Genomic DNA, 13,322 nt, shown 5'->3' on the forward strand with positions numbered 1-13,322 from the left:
TTTTTTTGCATAGAAATTCATTTCACATTGTAGGCTTATAATTCTTAGGCATAATTCACCGAAATTCGCCCCATACTTATAAATTTAATTTATAAATAAATTTAAAAATAAACTTTAAATAAAAAAACACAAAAATCTGTTTAAAAAAAATAAATAAATAAATAGAGAAACATGTAATATAATTGTACATTAGCATGTATATTATATATATTATAATTTTATATATATTATATAAAGCTATTTTGTATTGAATCCAATACAAAATTATTTACATTTCCCGCCTATCCTCCCACCCGCACCGACGACTCCGGGGAACCCCGGAGAATGCCTCTGCAGTTTGTGGCTGAAGATCGAAGAGGAAGGACGTGTCCCTAGGACCTGCAATGACCAGAAGGATTACCACTTTTTTCAGGTAAAATCCACCCTGAGTTATACTCGGGATTACTTCTAGGAGGGTTAAAAGCCATTTTCAGGCGATCAAACTACCTCCAACCCCTGACCTAGAACACTTATTACATGCTTGTTCCAGGTTTTGGACATATTAAAGCCAATAACAACTACTCAACTAACAATTTAAGTAGCAGACTGGTTATGATAATATTATAGTGTTAAAGTATCTGTTACAAAAACAGAGCAGAATTTCAACTGCGTTAATATTGTTTTCCAATATAGTTTTATCGTCAAAAAAATTGTTTTTTTAGTTTAGTATTATAGAGAAATATGTTATCTAATAAGTTATTAAGTAAAAGTTCCTAATTTAGTTGCAAGTGTTTTTACCAAACTTTGTACAATATGTTAGTATATATTATTATTTCCATGCTAAGGATGGCACCAATTTAATTAGAATGTTTTTATTTCAGGTAAGGCTAATAAGAGAAGTGTGAAGAGACCCACATATCAAGACTTTATAATAGATTTCCCTCAGTAAATTTAAGGTTTTAGAAAATTTGTATTGTTGATGTAAAATTCCATGTTAACATGTTTTCTGTGAGATTTTATCACTTAAAACCTTACTCCAGGCTTATAAAAAGTTATTCCTGCAGTACTATTTTTCTCATTGTTATTTTTGTCTAAATAGTAAAGAATTAGGTAAAAATGTTTTTATCCTATTTTTTTCAAAAGCTGTCCCAGAAGCCACCCATTCTCCCTACTTAACCTCTTTGCAGCTATCCAACCTCATTCATACAGTACAGAAACAGCTCACATCTAGGAGAGAATTCTATATCTAGGGAAGTGAGACATAAAGTAAGTAATTCACATTTTTCTTCACCTCTTAGACAAAACAGGCATTTAAACCTTCACTATGGTGAGAGTCTATTCCAAAGTTAACTGCAATGAATCAGTTTTAAGTTTACATAAAACAGTATAATGTCGACTTTTAACCACCTGAAGTTTTTACTAGTATATATACAGCTTGATTTCAATGTTTGCAGTGTTCCTTACTTGCGCAGCTGTAATCTAATCGCCTTAATTGCTATGATCTCACGATTGACTTTAAAAGATCCTCCTTAATCTCGCAGCTGAATTCGAATCACCTTAATTGCTATGATCTCACGATTGACAACTTAACAGATCCTCCTTATGTGCACAGCTGAAATCTAATCGCATTAATTGGCAGATTCGCGCCCCCTATTGCTCATTATTATGAAGGTAGGAATCCGGCTGTCAGTGATGAGGCGCGTGTACGAGCGCACTCGACTCCGGACCGCGGTAAACCGCGCTCGCTGGTCGTGCGTACGTTCGCGCTTCCAGCGATCGCGGATTTTATTGATGAATCAGGGGCATTGTGTCAGTACTATATACTTCTTGGGGTTGAACTTGAGTTACTGGACCTTTCCCCCAAGATGTCTTCATGATGGGCCCCTTAACATTTTAGTTTTAAACTCTGCATGAGGGTGTCCTGAGGCCTGATAAGATTCTCAGAATAAATGTTTAGCATACGATAAACTCTTCCAGCCAGGAAACAAAAGTTTCCCATATAGCTATGTGAAACTACATAATACATTGTCATTTTAGTTTTCGCTAAAAACTTCATGGATACCATTTAACCTGATATTCATGTGTGATTTATTTTCAAGATTGCCCATAGGAAGAGAGTAATTGATGGTTATAGGCCCTCTTCAAATAAGACACATTCTGTGCCAAGCTTGATGTTACCAACTCCAACCTTTCCTCCCATCCTCTCTGCCACTTTAGCTTCATCTTGTTTCATATACATAACAACCTGATAGTTGGCCTTTAGTTTATCAATCAGGACCTCTATATCAGCTTTGCTGGGCAATGCCCTTAGTTTAGTAAACTCAGAAATTGGGGTTGTTGAGATACCCATGGTAACATAGCAGTAGAATGAAGCAAAGAAGGACTAGCCATTCTGGTAATGCCAGAGTAAAAGTAGAGGATCTGGCTGTAATTACACATGCATCTCCCAGTTCTATGCAGCCTTATAATAAATTACTCCTTCCAACAGACCTCAATGGGTGAAAGATGTTAGATTTTAGAAAATCCTGGACAGGCACCATTTTCAAAAGACAACCACCCAGGTGGGGATAAGGAGGCAGCTGGACACTGTTGGAATTGGCATCATATTTTCCAAGTCTGTGTTTGTTGCTCTGTTCTAGAGCCTGAAAAAAAGGTAAAGAGGTCAGATGGAATGCATGATCATCCTACCATGTTTTTTACACCCTACAAATTGATAAAATCAAAAAAATGTCGTTTGGAAATGGAGTAGAATGAACAACATGTATACTTCAAAATATAAACTGTTATCTGTAGTATTATAAATCTTTCATTTTACTGTATATTTGGTATACAGTATAGTGAGGGGTGTGGACTAACTCAAACAGACTCAGATCATACGCACACCTGTACATCCACAAAAGTCTAAAAAAAAACATTTTACAGAAGTAGCAGAGATTTTGCTAGGCCCTAGCAGACTAAAGACACAATTTACTAAAGTATTATGCTATCATGACAATTCTCCAAGCCACAAGAGACAAAATGAAATGGCTGGCAGTGCTGTTACTTATAGCAAATAACAAATGCATTACCTTCAGGAATTGAGCCTAAAGTCTTCTGTGCTAGGGGATAGCTGTTTTCTTGTGTAACTAGCACTAATGGTGCAATTCCTGTGGATCAACAACTCACACTCCAGTACTCATTTAAACATTTCACAATATGGGCGAGTTTACAGACACATGCTTAAAAAAAACAAAAAAAAAAAAGATACTTTCAGTGTAAAAAGTTTGAAAAAAAAAATCTATATAGGGGATGCCTTGGTAACCCTAGGTGGTTATCAAAGAACCTCAACCAACAAACTGATTATAAAACAGATGCCAGTAAACATGATCTAGTTCTCATAACAAGTAGGACCTTTTGTTGACCCCTAAACTTAGATTTCAGATCCAGATTCCCATATGAAATTAAGCTGGGAGGTCCATTAAAATACATTACCCAATACCAGTCTAGGGCGGTGTGTGTCAACCAATAGTCATCTTACAGATCACACCTAGTAACCAATCCAAGAGCCCCAAAAAAACCTAATGGGAATTAACTATATTAAAATGGGAACTGAGAGAATGGAGCTCTCTCTCTCTTAGGCCTTTCTGAGGTAAGCTGTTATGGAGTCCTTTTCTAAAGGAAGCAGGCTCCTGAAGTATCCACTAACATCCTAGCAGGTAGCTATAAGATATTCTTACATTATAGGGGTCTATATTAGCATTGTTTTGCTATTTTGTAATTACTGTATTAGGTACTAATAATTGTTAGATTATTACCGGGGTTTACTTACTAACAACATTTTTTTCATTTATTGTATGTTTTATTGATGAAGTCCTACATTTATTGTATGTTTTATTGATGAAGTTTCTCAAAGTCAACCAATATTGCATTGCATTTTATGTTTCATTATGTTTCCTAATTAAACTGTTTGAATGACTAGCTATTATTTGTGCATGAACCTTCATTTATTGAATATATATGTGCATTGGTAGGGTGATATAATATCCATATTTATGCAGATAATATTCCTAACAACTCCTCTGAAGATTAGAATTAAGCCAACATGCGCAGGTGCGGTTCATGAAGGCTTTGGTAAACATTCTTTATTCATCAAACCTGATTGTTCATAGCAAACCCCTGGAATTCCATAGGAGGCACGTCAAGGTAAAGTAATTGTTACCCCTGTATTCTATGTGAGAAGACAAATTGTATTAATTTATATTTTTAACCTATTTTATAAGAAGGCTTATAACATATCCCCCCCATCTAACATCCACATCCTTTTTGGGGGACTGAATGTATGGCAGAGGCCCTGTTCCTCAACTTCTTACTGACCATACTTTCCCTATGCAGTTTTCCTTACTGTTACTTTGTAACATACTTTGTGTACCCTTTTTTATAAAAAAAAGAGCTGGTACAAGGTTGCTGTATATCTCGACTTTACCCTCCTGCCCACAGAAGAAATATAAGGCTAGGCATTATTCTTCCTTTAAAAGTTTCCCAAATTTCAGTATAAGTTTAATAGGGTGAATGGCAAACAATGAAAGTTCAATTTTTCATTAAATTTTAACCTTATGGGTGCCCTCACATGTTTCTAGCCTGACAATATTCTGAACTTCAATATTTGTAAGACTGACCCTTTTATTCTGACAGTTTGCCAGTCTCTCCTAGAAAGATTTTAAGGAATCGCCTTTAAATATTTTACGTATAAGTCCACGTAAAGGATTTGTTCCAAAATTTTGTGCATTTTCTTCCACTGTTGGCAAATTCCGCTTTACTTCATAGTTAGTTTGCAGATCTTACAAAAAATAAAAGACTTCTCATACTAGTAAAATTAATAGAATCATCTTCTATTTAAGCATATGTGTATTTTTCACATTCTAACTGACAATTCCCCTTCAAAGCAACCATAAACATTCTGTGGAATAGGCATTGCAGAAATTTCTGCCTCAATATAGCATAGATAATTTTTTGTGATAGTTAGTGATAGATGTTAAAGCTCGAGGGCCCATGTCCTTTGTGATTGCTGATATTTAATGAACAAAACATTGTGATAGAACGAGGAAGCCTGAAACAAGGAATACACAATTCTAAAACGGATTGCTTATTTATATCAGATGTGCAGTTTTTCATCTCTGCAGCAAGATATCTTCATTTATTTACAGCAGGTGCTGTACCTGATACAAAAATAGATATATGTTGCTTCAGTCCTTTGACTGTTATTATTCCGGTGTATTCATGACTTCACCTTGTAGCATAACAGGCTGATTATATTAATTCACTATCACAATAGTCATCTCAACAGTCTTTGTCCTTGTTTCACAGAGGTGTCAGATTGCCATCAGCATAAAACATTTACCATTAAAATGTCACCCAGAAACAAAGCAGAAAGGGAGATACGATATGAGCCAGAGATGTGACATTTCACATCTTCCCAATTCCTGTACGGATGTGTCTCCACACAGAACTGCTGCAATATTATTACCTCAGTTGGAAATACCATCAGGCACTTGTAAGTAACCACACGCTGACTCTTTAGGAAAATCAATGCATAGAAAACCAGTTAATGCATTTATTTTTTTCTCTTTTCATATGTCTGTGAAAAGGCCAGGGCTATATTTTTTATTGTTACTAAAAGCAAATAAAAAAATTTAAAATAAAGTCTCATTAACCAATTCAGTTCCAGAATACTACAATTCAAACAAGTTCTCTATAGCTTTATCTGTTTACCTATAATAATGAGCAATATTTTACTTTAGAGGCAGTTTTCATGTACACACGCACATGGGTCTGCTGCTGAATTCAACAGTATCCTTGACTAGGGTAGCTCGGACCTTTTGCCCAAAACTTCCTCCCACACATAAAACCACCCCCACCTCACTTGCCAGCCCCCCTTCCCTACAATCTCCCAAATAACACATTGAAACCTGTTGCACTTAAAATGGCTGGCAAGCAACCGTTTATTTAACAAAAAAATACAAAAAATTTAACATTTTCCATAAAATATAACTGTGTATATATATATCTATAAGCATACACTTAAAAAAAATAAAATAACATCCACATAACATATAAATTACCCCTTTAATAACATAATAACACAATCCCTACCAGAACCAACAGTTTAACCCAAACTGCTAGGTAGTAGGTCCAGAAGGTAAAGTCTGCATCACCATTACATTGCTAAACTTGACCAATACCATCATACCACCCTGGCCCCTAGCAGCACAGCACCGCCTCAGTGGCCTACACCGTTCACCACATAAAGGGGGACCCCAACAACTTGGGTGCCCCCCACCATAATTTACCCAGGACTCTTACCTTCCACCAGACCTCAACCGCCTACCCCAACTCCTTTTAACAGGGCAGGTGGGTGGAAAATGTCATCCCTCAAAACTCAAGCGTCATCAGGATTTTCCTTTCCCCAGCCAATCACAGAGCACTAGAGATTAATGAATGGAGAGACTTGTCCCCATTTAGCCTCTAGTGCTCGGGGATCCCGTGGGACTCCTGTGCTCTTGGATAGAGAATCTCAATCCAAGAACACATACTATAGTTACGCTAGGGCTGCAAGAGCAATCAGGGGAGTCGAGCTGTCAGCTCTGCTTCCCTGATTGCTCTTGCAGTTCTACACAGTACCGAAAAATCTAGCAAGCAAATTAAAAGTAGCATGGGAGTATAAGACAGCCATTCTAATACTTTGTACACAAAATGTAGTAATACTGTACTACTTGTTTTTAACCATTGAATTTTTTTACTATTAAAAAAGGAATAAAACAATGAAAGCAGAAAAGACTGATGATACAGTCAGATGTAAAATTTGTTTAAAACTTTTGTAAAATTACAAAAACCTAGAATATATACCAAAATAAGACACATGAAAATAAAACACATTATATAATATATAATAATTTCCCTTGAAACTGTGTTAAAAGATGCTATCTAGCAGTACTCAGTATAATATTTCAAATGTTCTTATATTTTCAAGGCATTCATTCTGCGTAGATTCCACTATGACAGCCATGCTCTCCTGAATAGACATAACATTAGAAAGGAGATTGTACAGTAGTAACAACAGTTAATGTGTTTTTCATCAGTGATGGTAGAATTGACTTAATGCTTAGAACCCCTAATTTCTATGCAACATCAGGGACCCAGGATCAGTTAAGTCCCTGTTGAATTTTTATACTCAGCAGCTGCTTTGAATTAAAAGAAATTAAATGGCTAATTGTTTTTCAAGGCCTTGGAGTCCCAATGAGATCAAACAGAGGCAGATGAGATGCTAAATATAAAAGTAATTTGCCATGATTTAGGTGATACCTTATAATGTTTATCATTTCCTTCTTCTCAACAGATGTTTGTATAATGCCTCATTTTATCTCAGGTCCTTCCAAGGTGCCATTAATAACTCATAACTGACCTCTGAAAATCAGTGCATAATTCAGCAATCAATAATCCTTTATTGCATCCCAGTAAAAGTGTGATAAAGAAGTGTTCTTCAGCTTTGTGGTATAGTCATGAGGCTGAACAAAGTGGGGTTTCATTTCACTAAGAGATAAGTTCTGTTTGACAAAAGATTCTCTGATCTTTAATCTAAAGTGATGTTCTTGTATTGTTGTCTATCACTGCATGATTTATTCACCTATTCGTGGAGTGTATGTACAAAATAGAACTGAAATGACTCACAGCAAGGTTTCTGGTACATGGGAAATTTTTTATCACGTTACAGCATGCTTGAGCATGTCCTATAAGTCCTCTTTTTATTATCTATCACACATTGGGCCTGATTTATTTAAGCTCTTCAAGTCTGGAGAAGATAGACTATAATGGGAAAACCTGGCTGATCCAGCAAAACTGGAACAGATTTTTTTAAATAGTTTGGCAACCTTGGAGAGCTTTTATTTTCAGGCCCAATGTATATATAAAAGTGGTAAGAGATCATATACCTGGTGTCTGTGTTAAAACTATAAATGCCAGATACTGATCAAGACCAATTAGTAATTTCATATACCACAATTTTTATGTGTGTACGTTCCTAACTGCCTACGAAAGATTAGATTTCCTCCCAAAAATGCACAGACTCCTTGAGCGATAACCGCATTTGATTTACCAGTTGCATTTATTGTGTTCATATTTTCTAGTCTAGAGTTCATCACACCAGTACTATGGGTGACCATAATGGTACCTCCAAATCATTATTCTGCTCTTATGGCTGCTATACTACATTTCAGAAATGTTATATTTTAATTCAAATGAATTTTAAAAATTTGCTAAATTTAGCTTTTATTTTGAAGAACATGACCAGGGTGAAAAAGATGAAGGTCTGGCCCTCTGCTGCAAGCTTACTACCCCCTGAACCTTTTAGTGACTTCTTGATCCTATTTAATAACACTCATGACACAATATGCTTTATGGGTAAACTGGCCATAGCAACCTTTTTAATAATATTATCAATTAAATATTAACAACCAAACAGTAAATAAAAACACTCTCCACCAATAGTATACAAAAAACAATTCTGCAGGTTTTGTAAAGGTCCATGAAAGTACCATCCATTTAATTGACTTTGAGATACATCTGTTTAACCACCAGAGGCCCCCAGGCGCTACCACACTGCCTAGGGGACAATTTTCAGGTATGCCTTCGTTCTTACCAGGCCTCACAAGAACCCTGTGTGCTGTGAGACCCCCTTATCCAGAAGCCCATACCCTGATGGGTTCCCACCTCTGCTGCCTTGAATGCATTGAACCCCACTGTCATGGACCACCAAAACCGCCACCAAGTGCGAGCATGATCCCTTATGCTTGTGTGCAACTCCACACACGGAAAGCCCTTTGCAAGCCCTCCTGGATGCCCATAAATCAGACATATGTCCCCACAGCATTCAGGTGTCTAACCACAAGATATGTCCCCACAGCTCCTGGTGTCTAACCACAAGACCCCCAATTCGCATTACAAAATGTCCCACTTCCTTATTATTCTTGATACGCGCCTTATTTAATCTATCCACAGATGGGGCATGACGCCACACCAGGCGCCCCACCATATCCGACCACAAGAACACATTGTTAAGTTCCCTCATAGATCTTATACCTAAATCATTCCCCCAGCATGTATAAGGACTATGTCCGGAGGCCTGTCCAGACGGGCATATCAATGGATCTCCGGGATCACACAGTTTCACTGCAAGCCCAGAATGCCTATCCAGCACACCTGAGCATCACTGCGTAAGAATCCCAATTGCCTCAGCTTAGGTCGCATATCTGCACGCTACGCTCCCCAATAAACATACGAGTGCCCAATGATCCATATTTAGTTGCACCTGAAAGTAAACAACAAAGAAAACAAACTACAGCCACATGCCCAAGCCAGCTCGCAACACCAGCACCACTAACACCAGCAGAATCCATTAATACCCAACTGATCACAATTTTTTGCCGACAAAAAACCTCATACAAAAAACTGCCATCAAAGGAGATGGTGGCATACATACAGTCTAAAGGGTGGACTCCCACCTTCGCTGGCGCTTATTTGCTTCCTCACCCAGCCCCCATCTGTCCACCTCGGTAGCTGAACCTATTCGAAAGGAATAGGATAAATACTCACCTGCTTCTCTTCTGGTGGCCATGACACACTTCCGAAACACTGCCCCAAACTGAAAGCATGTTAGAAAAGAGCCATCCTGGTGTGGTGCACAAAAAAGGGGCCATTCCTTTCCGGGCGCACTCTCAAGTACTCCCCCACCCACCTCACCGGGCAAAGACCCGACCCAGGAAGTGCATGAAGCTCTAAACACACACCCCGCCCCATTTCATCTGTCTTAGACCGACGAATCCACACCTGCAAGTTGGTAGAAGACCACATCACATCATCCTGCAACAAGCCACCTGGTTTGTTCTTGCTTGCACTGACCATCTCCCCATCCCTTAATGTCGCTAAGAAGGCCACAGTAAAAAACTGGTAAATAACAAAACCTCAAAGCTAAACCAAAGCACCCCAATGGTTTGGAATCAAAATTCCAAACCAGAAAACATAACACCCGTGATTCCTCCTCCCTCCTGGCATAATCACCACCATCATGTTGCAAAAAAAAAAAAAACACCTTCACTTCACTTACGTTCTCCATGTTCCAGAACTGAGTGACCTCTGAATCAAGTAGGCAACAACCCCCAGATGATCCTCCACAGTCCAGACAGACAAGCCGCACCCAACCCCCCCCCCCCCCCCCCCCCCCCATTTCAAACACTTTCTCAAAGCCGCAACCACCCCCCCCCCCGCAGCACAAACAACAGGGGGTTGATAAAGCAGTGTTATTATTAATGGCCCCTACCACAGCCAAATTGTCACAAAACAAGCACACTTTACAATTGCATAACTCGCTCGCTCACAACTCCAAAACCACCACCACTGGGAATAACTCCAACAACACTAAATTTTTGGCACAACCCCTGCTCCTTCCATTCTGCAGGCCAAGGTTCAGCGCTCCATTTTCCAGGTAAATATACTCCGTAACCTGCCGATCCAGCAGCGTCTGTTTACAAATGTAATGCTTCATTCGACACTGCTTCCTCCAACCACAATGAGCGCCCAATGTAAGTCTGCAAAAAATGTATCCAAACCTCCAAATCATCCCACAATACTTTAGTTAATTGCACAAAATGCCCAGTGGATTTAATTCCAACCGTGACTACCACCAAAGTCGGCTGAAAATTCGTCCCATCTACATTATTCTGTAAGCAATGTTCAATTTGTCCAACAGGGATTGCAGCTCACGTAATCTAATTTTGCGCAAATGCCAAGCCCTTGACACTTTTTTCCATGGCAACCTACATTCCATAGCTACAGAGTCTAAAACAATACAAAGAAAGCAGATCACTGTGGACGGAGGCTCCATCTTATTTCCTGCCAAGGGAACTACAAAATCATCCTCCACATGTTGCAACGTACCCAATAAATTAGCACACAAGAGAACCAGCAGGCCCAACACATAGAAAGTCCTCTAAGTAATGGATAATTAAACCTAAACCAGACACCACCTTTACCACCCACTCTAAAAAAGAACTAAAAATTTGAAATTACGCACATGAAATGGAACAACCCATAGGAAGGCATTTATCTACAAAATACTTGCCATGCCATTGACAACCCAACAACCAAAAACTGCATTGGGTGCACCAGCAACAACCTAAATGCGGCTTCAATATCTGCCTTAGCAATTAGACAACCCTTGCGCGCCTTCCTTACTAAAGAAACGGCCGCATCAAATGAGGTGTAGACCACCTTGCATAAATCTGGATCTATGCTATTAATTACCTGACCCCCCCCCCTTGGATAAGAAAGGTGATGTATCAATTGGAACTTTGTTAGGTTCTTTTTTGGGAACACCCAGCGGAGATATCACCATTACACCAAAAGGGGGTGAATGAAAAGGTCCTGCCATGCGACACAGGGAAACCTCCTTGCGTAATTTTTCTAAAACCACCGCTGGGTGCCCAAGAGCTGACCACAAATTATTTGCTGGAGGAGGGGCGGACTCCAAACTACTCGGCATACAGAAACCTTTTGAAAATCCCTGCTCTAAAAAAGTTGCCGCTGCCCGATCATGATACTTGCCGAGAAAAGGTAACATTCTTGCCAACTTCGCTGGCATCATCCCTCGCAGACTCAGATGCTGTCCCTTATCCCGTGCTGGACATCGCACAAAGGCATGTGCATTTCCACAGCTGGAGCATTCATGCTGGAATCGACAGGCATTCCCAAGCTTGCAGGCACCTTCATTACAGAGCCAGCAAACGCCTTTTCTCCCACCAGCTGAGGGCACGGAAGTCATCAAGCGCAAGGCTAATGTCCCTGTGGTCCCAGTGCATGCCTGACCGAATGGCTTTGCATTGACAAAATCGTTCATCATATTGCAGCCATGCCACCGCCCCATAATCTCGATGCACTTCGCTAATTGTATCCAAGTAACTTCGCTAATTGCATCCAAGTAATCCATGCTAATTGCATGCAGTGCAATGTTCGGGTGCCTTTTCACCCCCAATGCTCGCTAAAATGGCAAACGCCTAGAGCCAATTTTGAAAAGGCCACGCATTCTTCTTATCTCCAGAACGTTTTCCATCCCCATGTTTGAAGTTCCTGGATCCAAAACGATCCGTAGGAAGTAAAGAAAAAATCTCAACATACTCACCCTTCCCTATTTTTTCATGTACCTCCTGCAGCAGGCAAAGGGCCCTCAAAGCAAACATAGAACTCACCCTTGGGCGCATCAGCCACCACAAGTTCTTCGCCAGTCACACTAGCATCTTCTCATACCCCGCTGTCTTTTCAAGCGACACCCAATGAACCCCCTGAAACCACCAACTGAGGTGGTGGACAAACCACTAGTTCCCCCTTAAGGCACCTCCCGCCTATCCACCAAAACCCATTCATCTGGAGCCACCACTGCCCCCCAAACTCTGGATTCCACACCACAGCTGGGGAAGGTAGACCCCCCCAATACCTGAACCAATACCTGACAGTAAAGAGGATTTCTCCAGACTTTCCCTACTGCCGCACTGAGGCGCACTGGCGGCCTGGACTGCTGAGCCCATATTCTGGCCAGTTGCGCTGGTAAAGCAACCCGCTCACCCCCTGGTACCAAGGTGGCAAACGAATCTCGGAGCCATGCCACTGCTCGGATGTCAGCCATGGTCCTGAGATGGCTCAAGAGGTCATCAACCGAGTACATGATAAGAAATTTTTCTTGTCAGCTTTCCAAAATTAATGACCTCTCCCCCACTCAGTCACCTTCTTAAAGCCTGTCCTTTGACCCCTCCCACCTTCAGTCACACCATTTCACCTCCGGTCAATTTGACCAATCAATTTAAATTATAACATCCCCCTCCTAATCCATTCCTCCCCCCCCCCATACCCTAATATTTTTCAGCTACGGGCCTACTTATGAATCAGAAAAAAATGAATACTTTATTACTTTATTTTTTAACTAGCAATTAGGTAAAGATTTTGTGGATGATTTATTAAGGAAGTGGAGCATGTTCACTTTCAAATAGATTTTCAGTTGTCCTAGTAAATGATTGTAAATCTACAAGGAATACTCAGTTATGTGCAAGGAAAGGAAATCAGATATTTGCTTTTGTATTAAAAGTTAAATTCAGAGTGGCACTTCAATTAAACTAGTCCAATAATGCTTGAATTCTACAACTCAGATGAAATAAATAAATGAAAAATAAAATTTCCAATGTATATCCTTCTACATAATATATATTCTTCTCACACTTTAATAATCCTTATTCAACATGCTCATGCACTCACCAACTTAGGTGGAC

Source organism: Pyxicephalus adspersus, chromosome 1 (genome assembly GCF_032062135.1).
Source record: "Pyxicephalus adspersus chromosome 1, UCB_Pads_2.0, whole genome shotgun sequence".
Taxonomy (NCBI): domain Eukaryota; kingdom Metazoa; phylum Chordata; class Amphibia; order Anura; family Pyxicephalidae; genus Pyxicephalus; species Pyxicephalus adspersus.